The following is a 10,001-nucleotide window of genomic DNA, read 5'->3' on the forward strand; positions in this document are numbered from 1 at the left end:
CAGAAGCAACGTTTGGAGAAGTTCCCTTAGTCTGACCAAAAGTGACACAATTCATGGCCATGGTAGCTCCTGAAGACTCTCTACTGAGGAGGTCATGGAGGTCTTATATTCTGCTTATGAGGAAGGACTATGTCCATGGAGGAAATCCCAGATCCTGAAATATCTAAAGACCAAAATAAATGGTTCTGACTTTCAGTGCTATTGAGGAGTAAAGAAACTAAAGTAGATGGGCCCCTTTCGCCCTCATTGGAGCTGGATGCCAAGTTGTTTAGAACTTATGTTTTTATGGATGTTTTACAGTTTGCAAAGTATTTTGCTTACATATTATCATTTGTTCCATAATGCATGCACACATGGTAATCTCCTTGAGGGCACGAACAATTTTTGCAGGGTTTGCCTTTCTTTATATCCCCAGAACTTATCACATAGCCTTGTACATTATAAGCACTTAATAAATGCTTGTTGATCTACCGGTTGATAACTCTGGGAGAGAGATCACCAAGTCCTATCCCAGTCCCATTTGTCATTCAATCATTGAGCTTTTCTCTGGTTGTATCAAGCCCACTCTGAGAGAGTCTGGATGCATGTGTGTTTTCATTTATTTTGTTTTTTGAGTTATGTTCACTCATGGAAAATTTTATATGCCCATTTAGAAATACAAGTTTTCTTTTCCTACCTTTTATAAAATAGGCAGAGTATTTGTGGAAACACCATAAGCATTAATGTATTCAATCTGACTTCTAGGTGGGTCTTCTTTGTCATAGTCCCTCACCCCAAAAGTACAGAGTGGGAGTAGGAATCTTAATCCAGTATAATCCTGTCTTCTTTTTATCCCTCACATATAAGCATCGGCCTTTCTTGGAGCCAGGGCTAGAACTTGACAGAGCTCTCCTCCCAAACATGGAATGCCCTCTCTCCTCTCTGCCTAGCCAGTTCTTCAAGGCTGAGCTTGGAAGTCTGAAGCTTTCCCTGGGCACTCTAGTGTCCACTAATCTTTCCTCTATGGGATTTCTGAAGCAGAGGATATTTTAATAACAGAATTGGGAGGGGGCAGTTCACCAGATGCCAGAAGAAGTGATGGGAAAATCAGCTAGACTAGAACATGCAATGGCACTTGCAAGAATGAATGCTGGTCTAGGATTCATGTCCTTGGAGCTGTTGGACAGCTCCATAGAAGATTCAACACTCTTCTGGGGTAGCTGGATTGCAATTGTTTTTGCTTTGCACATGCAGAAATAGAGGCATTGAATAATCCAATCTCTACAGTGCTTACTTGTGGGGCCAAAATGAGAGACACACACTTTAATAACTGCACAAAGGCTAACATCTTACCTCTCAAGGAAATTTGCTCCCTTAGATATCAAGGACTGTTTCATTCTCTGACTCTACAGTACCTGGCACTTGGTGAGTGAATGCAAAATACTTGTTGATTAGTTCAGAATACATGTGAAATAAGAGGCAGTGTGGAAAAATGCAGAAGATTGAGAAAGGAATTTTTTAAATGACTGGTTCTTAATTGTAAGATACTCCATAACACCTTATTCCTCAAAAGCTTTCTTGAGTAAAAATTGTTTCTTTCTTTGTAATTGTATCTTCAGTAACTAGAATGTAATAGGTGCTTAAGAAATGCTTACTGTTTAATTAGAATATTTGAGACCCATGCCATAGAATCCCCATCCCACAAAGAGGGGAAAGGATTAAACAGAATAACACTGGCATAGCTATAGAGATAGAACAGAAAAAAGGATGAAAGGAAATAAAATACTTTAGATTCTTCTCAGAAGCTGCCTGTCTAATAAGGAGTATTCTCAGATATTGTGATTTGGGGGCAGGGTGGAGGGGGAACTACCTCATCTTCTCTTTCTGTATCTGTTAGTGTTATTTTAAACTGCAGTCTCTAATCCAGCCCAAGATACTTTCCAAAATTAGTGAATTTCCAAATTAAGGGGAAGAAATGTGATTTGGAAAGGAAGGTCGGAGAGGATGGAAGGAAGAGACATAAGCAAAGCCGAATTCCAGGAACAAGTCACAGCTCACAGCCATGCACAGAAGCACTAAAGTAGGCTGAGGCTCTCCAGAGCAAAATGATTTTTTAAAAGCTCATCATCAATACTAGATTGAAGATCGGGTTTCCACCTCACCAAGGAACCTGCAGCAATTCTCAAAGTAAATCCTAATCACACAGGAATTTGAGTGCATTTTTTTTAAACTTAGTACTAAGGCAGGCAAATGATTTGGCTTCAGAGAAATGTTTACCTATGTGTTTAAAGCTTATACAAATACAAACCAAGCATTGTGCTTCTGGCAGAAAGGACTCAGTTCCAAACACATACACACACAGAAGTTAATCCAAAATCAGGGCGTTTATTTAAAAGAAGGGAGGTAGAGTTTTCTTAAAACACAAGCACTAAAAGAGTCACCATCACAGAGATCCAAACAGCTGGCGGCTAATCAATTTGAACAAACAGGGCTACAGTTTTACGAGTCTGTAAATAAAAGGACTAGGGGTTGGAAGAGCAGGGAAAGGGGGATTGGGGATGCTAAGAGGAGGAGAGTAGAACCACGAACCAAGAATTGACAGGGGAATACAGGAAAACAGCACTGATGATATGGACATCCGCAGGGCACTCAAAGGTTTCTTTTACACACACACACACACACACACACACACACACACACCCTGGGGCTAATCCGCCCCAGCAGTCCATTGCGGGTCTACCCCTGCAATGAAATGCTAACCTAGCACTTGGCAAAACCTAGAGACTTTTTCTTAATGGGAGGAGGAGAACGGGGATAATCCTAAACCATATCAAAGTCAGTGAAACACCCTATGTACCGAAAGCCCAAGCAGAAGATGATGATGATAATAACAAAAACAACAATAATAACAATAATCCGAAGAAAACAGGTTGTGAGAAGACAGGTTGTTTACGTTTTGTCTCTAATCTTACGAAAATGGTGCACGTTTAAATCCACGATATTTCAGGTGCTTCCTCCTTAGTTCTCTCTCCCAGGGGCAAAGGTAGAAGATTGGGTGGGAGGTGCCTCCTGCCTATCGGAGTTTCAACTCTTTGGGCAGCACATTAGAATGATGGAGGGGAGTGGGGAGGAGGTGGAAGTGAAATACCGGGACTTATCCTCGCAGGGTAAGACCCCACCCGCAATACAATTTAAAAGCCTTGAAGTTAGCCTTTATAACCAGAGAGACACTTGCAAGGAACACAGCCGCTAGCCAGGAAGAGGAAGGCAGCGGCTCCGGGAAAGGAAGTGACAGCCCCTGTCCCGCAACTGCACCCGGGAGACCCCCGGACACCCGCAGCCGCGGCGTAACTCGCGTCCCTCGAAAGCCGCAGCGGCGTGATGGAGGCAGGAGAGAGCCGGACACAGGAGCAGCCTTGCTCCCCCTCGGCCAGGGCCCCTCCTTCCCTCCCCCCGCCCCAGTGGAGTGAACCTTCTCTGCAGGGCAATCCCCGTCCCCCGGGCCCCCGAGCACGCATTCCCACTTCGTTAGCTTTTCTCCTCGCTTTAAAGGGTCGCTTCTCTTCCATGTCCCTAACTGAAGCCTGGACCACCAGCTACCCCACGTCCCCACAGTCTGTGAACCCTTCGCCTAAGCGTCTGCAGCACGGACCCTAGTAGCACCTAGCCTCGAGGCCTCCGAGAGGCTAGAGGAGAGGAGCGGGACCAGGCTCCTGGAGAAAGGCCCCCAGGGTGCGAGGGTCGCCTCTACTCACCCCAAGAAGCGAAGAGAGATGCACCAAAATGGAAGCCGGGCAGCAACTTGGTTCATCGATCCCTGGTGCCTCGGGCTTCCCTGGCACTGGCACAGACACGGACACGGACGCCGAGCAGGGGTCAACAAGTCCTTCCTTCTCCGGTGGCGCCGAGCGTCTGCACGTCCAGAGCTGGGGACACAGCTGTCAGCCAAGAGCGCACCGCACCCACCCTACAGCTCTTGGGTCCCCTCGGGGCCGCCGCGCTGGCTCCTTCCTCCCAGTGCCTGCGGGTGCCTGCCTTCACTGTCTCCGACTCCTCTGGTGGGCACCGCAGCGAGGACGGGTAGGGGTGGAACGAGCGAAGGGAGACCGCGGCAGCTCCCGGTGCCCCAGGGTTCGGAGGCGCAGTAACGCCCGCGGGGGCTTCCCGAGCTCCGGGGAATGCGGAGAGGAAAGGAAAGGAAAGGAAGGCGAAGAGGAGGAGCGGCGAGACGAGAAGTGCCCGCGGAGAAGGCGAGAGCTGGGCGCAGCCTTCCCCCACTGCCCCAGGGCGCGGGCGCCTTCTGGGCTGGATAGTTCCCGCAGCCGGCTAGGTCAGCGTGGGGCTTCGATGCCGCTGCCGCCCGCGGTGGTGCTGGAGCTAGTGCGGCCGCAGCTGCTGCTTTAGACGCTCAAGGAAAGGATGGGAACTCAGAGGAAGAAGGAGGCTGGCTGGCTGCTGCCGCCGCTGCTGCTGCCGCCGCTGCTGCCGCTGCCGCCGCTGCTGCCGCTGCCGCCGCTGCTGCCGCCGCCGCCGCTGCTACAGTAGCTCACGCTCCCCACAGCTGATCCCGGCCGCCCCTGCTGCTGCTGCTGACACCTGGCCGACACCCGCCGGCCAATCAGAGGAGCCCGGGGCGGGGGCGGGGAAGGAGGCGGGGGAAGTTTCGCGGGGCGGGCGGGAGGGCGCGCGCGCGCGCGCGCGCGCGCAGGCTCGCATTCTGACACAGAGACACCCGCACCTAGCGCGGGCCCTGCCGCTAGGCGCAAGCAGATGGACGCTCCGCTAAGCCCCTCCCTCACCGCACCACCCTTGACCCACCTTCGGTTCCCTCTGCCACTCTCCCTCCTCTCGGGGATCAGTGCACCCGCGGTGCGCTAGTTTGCGTGGGTCCTCCGAGCTCCAGTTGGCCTGGGGAGACCGGGGGAGGGGAAGATGCGGAGTGCCTCCTCTCTGCTGCTGCTGGGGCCTGGGGCTGGGAGTGGGCATGGAAGCCGGATGAGGTGGAGCGGGAAAAGGGCTGGGAGATGGAGAAGAGTTAATATTCAGGAGATACGATACAGTACTGATACTCCTATGGAAAAGGGGGAGCACCGATAAGCCTTCTGGCTTCACAGCCTGGCAAAGCCCCCCACCTCCCAGGACCACTGCAGTAGAGGGCTGAAGCGTGCGACCAAGGAGTGCAGTCAAGTGGTTAGGATTGCAGACAAGCCTCTGCAAGACCTGGGTTACCATCCCTGATGCACCAGCGCCTGGCTTCCCCGACCTTGGACAAATCATTTCGTTTAACCAACATTCCACGCTCCTTTCCCCATACACACAGTCATCCACGCAGTTTCGTGTAGAGTGGAGGTGCCCAGTTCTCCAGCGGGAGACCTGCCAGATGAAAGCGTTGGGCGAATATGTGGTTACCAAGTATCCCTGGGAACCTTCCCTGAAAGGCTTTTCTGTAGTTAATTGAAGGGTTGAAGGAAGGTCCTCCGAGTCTCACAAACTAAATCAGTCTTAACATTCAAGCTCACTTTCAGCAGAGCTGAAGTTAAATGTAGCAGAGTCAACAGGAAGAACCCACTGCTTTCAAACTGTCCTAATTCTTTTAAGTGTCCCATTACTGTCTAGATAGAGCTCAAAAATGAAACTCAAGAACTCAGGAAAACACCGTAACTCTATTCATTTCTACCAAATTAGTTATGCATTCAGCAAGCAAAACTATGCTGGGAGAGCACCTGTTTACCTACCTATGTGGAATAGTCAGTTTTCATTAAAATTGTTTTAAGTAGCTACCTCCCCTCAAACAATGCCATATCTTCCTGAGATATGACAACATATTTTAGAGAAGTGTTTCTCCAATTATGATTGCATTCACCAAGTAAAAAGTCCAGGTAAAAAAATACTTACATATTAATACATTTTTCCCAAAGAAGTAGATTCAGGAGGTGATCTCTAGGTAATTATTTTCAAGATTCTGGGTATTTGACTTCTTTGTTTTTGTAGATACAAATTCAAAATATTCACTGAGAGAAGAGTCCTAGGACTAGGTTCTACAGCTAGAAAGGATTTTAGAGTCTCATGAAGTAGGTGAGGTACTCTTTGAGAGTGAGGTTCAGTGCTTTGGAAATATACTTGGTTCTTTTGGAAGCTCTGATAAGTCTGTCAGGCCAGTGCAATGATGATATTCCTAGTATGCAGATTTATGCCCTGAAAGCAGCGGGTTCGATATTGCTTGTTAGTATGTAGAACGACAAATATCCAAATATCAAAGGAGAGAGAGAGAGAGAGAGAGAGAGAGAGAGAGAGAGAGAGAGAGAGAGAGAGAGAGAGAGGGAGGGAGGGAGAGAGAGGGAGAGAGAGAGAGAGAGAGAGAGAGAGAGAGAGAGAGAGAGGGAGGAGGGAGGGAGGGAGAGGGAGGGAGGAGGGAGGAGGGAGAGGGAGGAGGGAGGGAGGGAGAGAGGAGAGGGAGGAGGAGGGAGGGAGAGAGAGAGAGGGAGGGAGAGAGAGAGAGGGAGGGAGAGAGAGAGAGGAGGGAGGGAGGAGAGAGAGAGAGGGAGAGGGAGGGAGGGAGGGAGGGAGGGGAGGGAGGGAGGGAGGGAGGGGGAGGGAGGGAGGAGAGGGAGGAGAGAGAGAGAGAGAGAGAGAGAGAGAGAGAGAGAGAGAGAGAGAGAGAGAGAGAGAACATACTGCTGATCACTCTGTTCAAATGTATTGTAAGATCTTATGTCTAACAGAACAGATATTTTGAGAGGGAGGAAAATACTGGCAAGCATATACTTTGAAAGGCAATACGCTTATGCCAAGAAATGTCGCCAACAGACTTGGTATAGTATCTAAATCCAACCAATGAAACATTTCATCAAAACATCTGTTTCAGATCACCATGTTTTACCCTAGTAAGGGACCAAGTCAAAACATTTATTGAGTATATGCTATAGGCATTGTTGAGGATTAAAAAACAAATGGAAGATGGAGTCTTTAGTGGTCAGAGGCTTGAAATTCAATTAGCAGGCACACATGGAATTACAACTACAAGGAAACATATTACTTTGGTAAAAACCAATTATAAGGAAATATTACATTGGTACTTTAACGGATCAAGCACTTACTACCAATCCATAGTATCTCTACCAGTGTACTTATTAACCCTATCTACATCTCTTGTAATGCTAACTTTGTCAATGTCTTTCTGAATAGCTCCTATGGAAAGTCAAACAATGCTCTGGGGGTGGGGAAGCTTTCTCTGGTTGTTTTACATATTTCACAACCACTACTCCAGACACTCTGGTAAGGATTGGATGCAGGAAGACCTGAATTCAAATCATGCCTTACACACTGCTTAACTGGGTAATCAAATAAGTCACTTAACTTCTCTGTGCCTCAGTTTGCTCATCTGTAAAATGGCAATAATGATAGCAACTACATCACTAGGTTGTTGTAGGGATCAAATGAGTTAAATATAAAAAATGTAATGTAAGATAGTTTGCAAACATTAAAATGCTATATAAATGATAGTCATTTCATCATCATCATACTACATGCTCCTGATGCCTGCTTTCCTATAGAAGGCATTGCCAGTAACATGCTGCACACTACTTATACCCACCATTCAATTTTCTGTTGCCCTTTGGGCTATTTGTAATTCTGATATTTTGGATCCTGGTGTTCCATGATTCATAGCCACATAGGGTCACCAGGAGATGACAATGTTAAAAAGGATAGGTATTTGAAGCAAAGCACTTTGGGATCAATGAAAGTGCTACATAGTATCTATGTATCAGAAACAACATGAGGTCTGATCTCCTATTCAGATCTGGGCTCAGGTCATTGTACATCTGCAGCACCTACTCAAGATTTTCTCCCTTTTCCTTTCCTCTCACCTCTTCTTCTTATGTAGCACACCCTCTGAATTCATTTCTCCCCTCCACATACTGGCAGATTGGGGTCCACAGAGAGGATGCTTCTATGACTCTTAGAGTTCTAATGGCAACCTTATGAGTGGCTATCCTGTAGCTTGTGAGCCCCTACTCATGTGCTTCTCCCTAACAGTCAGCCAATAGACACAATTGATTATCAGAAAAAAACACTCAAAAGGCACAGCAAGAACAACATTTACAAAACATTTTCTTTTAAAACATGGGAGGAACCATCCCACAAAACTCACTCCTTGTACCCAGGAGTCAATGGAGAGAAGAGAGCACACAAACTTATAGCACAATGTAGTGAAGCTCATGTGTAGGAAACATACATGGCCAGAGCAACTTTTATCTCTGGCACATCTGGAGTACCAGAGCCTCATTTTCTTTTCTTTCTCTGAAAAAGAAAATAAATCTACTGTGGGAGTGAAGAACCAGTGTTAGTGATGGATGACTCACTCTACTACTAAGCTAAGCTGGGCTCTTCACCAAACATAAGCATCTCTGCTGGATAGGTGGCACAGCTGGGCTTGTACATTACAGGGCACAATGACTCAGCTGGGTCATTTCAGTGCTAAGCTAGGTCAAGTAGGTGGCTCAGCTGCAAGTGGCCTGGACTGGCCAGGTTACTCAGTCACTGGACCCAACTGCTACTAGACTGAACCACTGTTCAGACTTTCTGCCACTGGACAGCTACTCCTGGATTGGGTTGGCCAGGTTGCTGTACTGTGGGGCTTTCACAAAGATAAACATCTCTGTTAGATTTATCATCTGGACTCCTTGGGTTCATTTCACACGGTAGACAGCTATGGTCTTTACCACCTTCAGACCCTGGCTGTTGATGTGCTCTCTTCATCTGGAATGTTATGCCACTCTTTTTAGCTAGAGTGCCACTGTGCCCTTTCAGCAAAGATTAGCTGAGAGTTGGTAGAAGCTTCTCTTTTTTGACTTTCTCAGGATTTCAACTCTGAGGTTTGCCACCTCCAGACAGAAAGTAGAAGTCTATCCTCTTCTGATTGACAATTCTTCCTGGTTCAGGGCAAGATCCCTTAGTGAGGGAACTTGTGGTAGATTCTAGTCTTACTTTTGGTGATCAGCTAGTTAGTTATACTTCCCAGACTCCTGTTGGGGTCTTATGTAGATGAGTTACTGGGAAGGTAGAGAGGCAATCTATATCTGATAGGCAAAATGGTTGAGTCTGCTCATCTTTTCATATGTATTTGGGCTACTCAAACCTCAAACTACTTCTAAGCTGTAAACTGTTTCCTTTATATCTCATAGGGCTTCCCCTTCGCATTTTAATGTCTTTATCTTTTGCATCTTCCAACTTACAATTTTACTAAATTCCAACAGAGCACACCTGCATCCTTTGCATACATCTAGAACAATGTCTGATAGATAGACAGACATTCAGACAGATGGACAGATAGATACATATCACTTTTTGAGATCTTTTTTCCCCCATTCATTTAGACCCTTGCTCTCTTTGTGATGTCTTGAAAATTAATTGCCAAATATGTTTAAAAGTGACTCACCTCCAGTGCAGATTTCTTCTGTCTGCATCTAGTCAGTTTATTTTTTTTCTTTTTTTGTGCCAATTACACGTAAAAAGTTTAACTGTTTCAGTTAATTAATTGATTTGATTTTTAACTGTTTTTAATTCATTTAAAAAAATTTTTGAGTTCCAAATTCATTCCCCACCTGTCTTTTTCTTCTCTCCCTCCTTGAGAAGACAAGCAATTTGATATAAACTATATCTGTGCAGTCATGCAAAACATATTTTCATATTAGCTGTGTTGCAAAAGGAAACACAGACCAAAAAAAGTCCAAGAAAAAAAACTTTTTTAAAAGTATGCTTCAATCTGCATTCTGACTCAATTAGCTCTTTCTCTGGAGGTGGATAGCATTCTTCATCATAAATTCTTCAGAACTGTCTTGGATCATTGTATTGCTGAGAATAACTAAGTCATTTGCAGCTGATCATTCTACAATATTGCTGTTACTGCATATAATGTTCTCCTGCTTCTGCTCACTTCACTTTGCATCAATTAAAACAAGTCTTCTCAGGTTTTTCTGAAACCACATCTGGTCAGTTTCAGTTGCTTTTCCTGGTTTCAT

At 46.2% G+C, this 10,001-nt stretch overlaps 1 protein-coding gene across 1 annotated transcript in view; it reads right to left on the reverse strand.

Moving 5' to 3' along the window:
- The window catches only part of MYRIP (myosin VIIA and Rab interacting protein), a 431,689-nt gene extending 427,169 nt beyond the window's left edge, over positions 1–4,520 (reverse strand). The window contains 1 exon segment of the mRNA XM_078151731.1: positions 3,735–4,520. The gene's annotated coding sequence lies outside the window, so the exon portion shown is untranslated.
- Positions 4,521–10,001: the final 5,481 nt, after the last annotated feature.

Source organism: Phascolarctos cinereus, unplaced genomic scaffold (genome assembly GCF_003287225.1).
Source record: "Phascolarctos cinereus isolate Bilbo 61053 unplaced genomic scaffold, phaCin_HiC Scaffold_1;HRSCAF=81, whole genome shotgun sequence".
Classification (NCBI taxonomy): Eukaryota; Metazoa; Chordata; class Mammalia; order Diprotodontia; family Phascolarctidae; genus Phascolarctos; species Phascolarctos cinereus.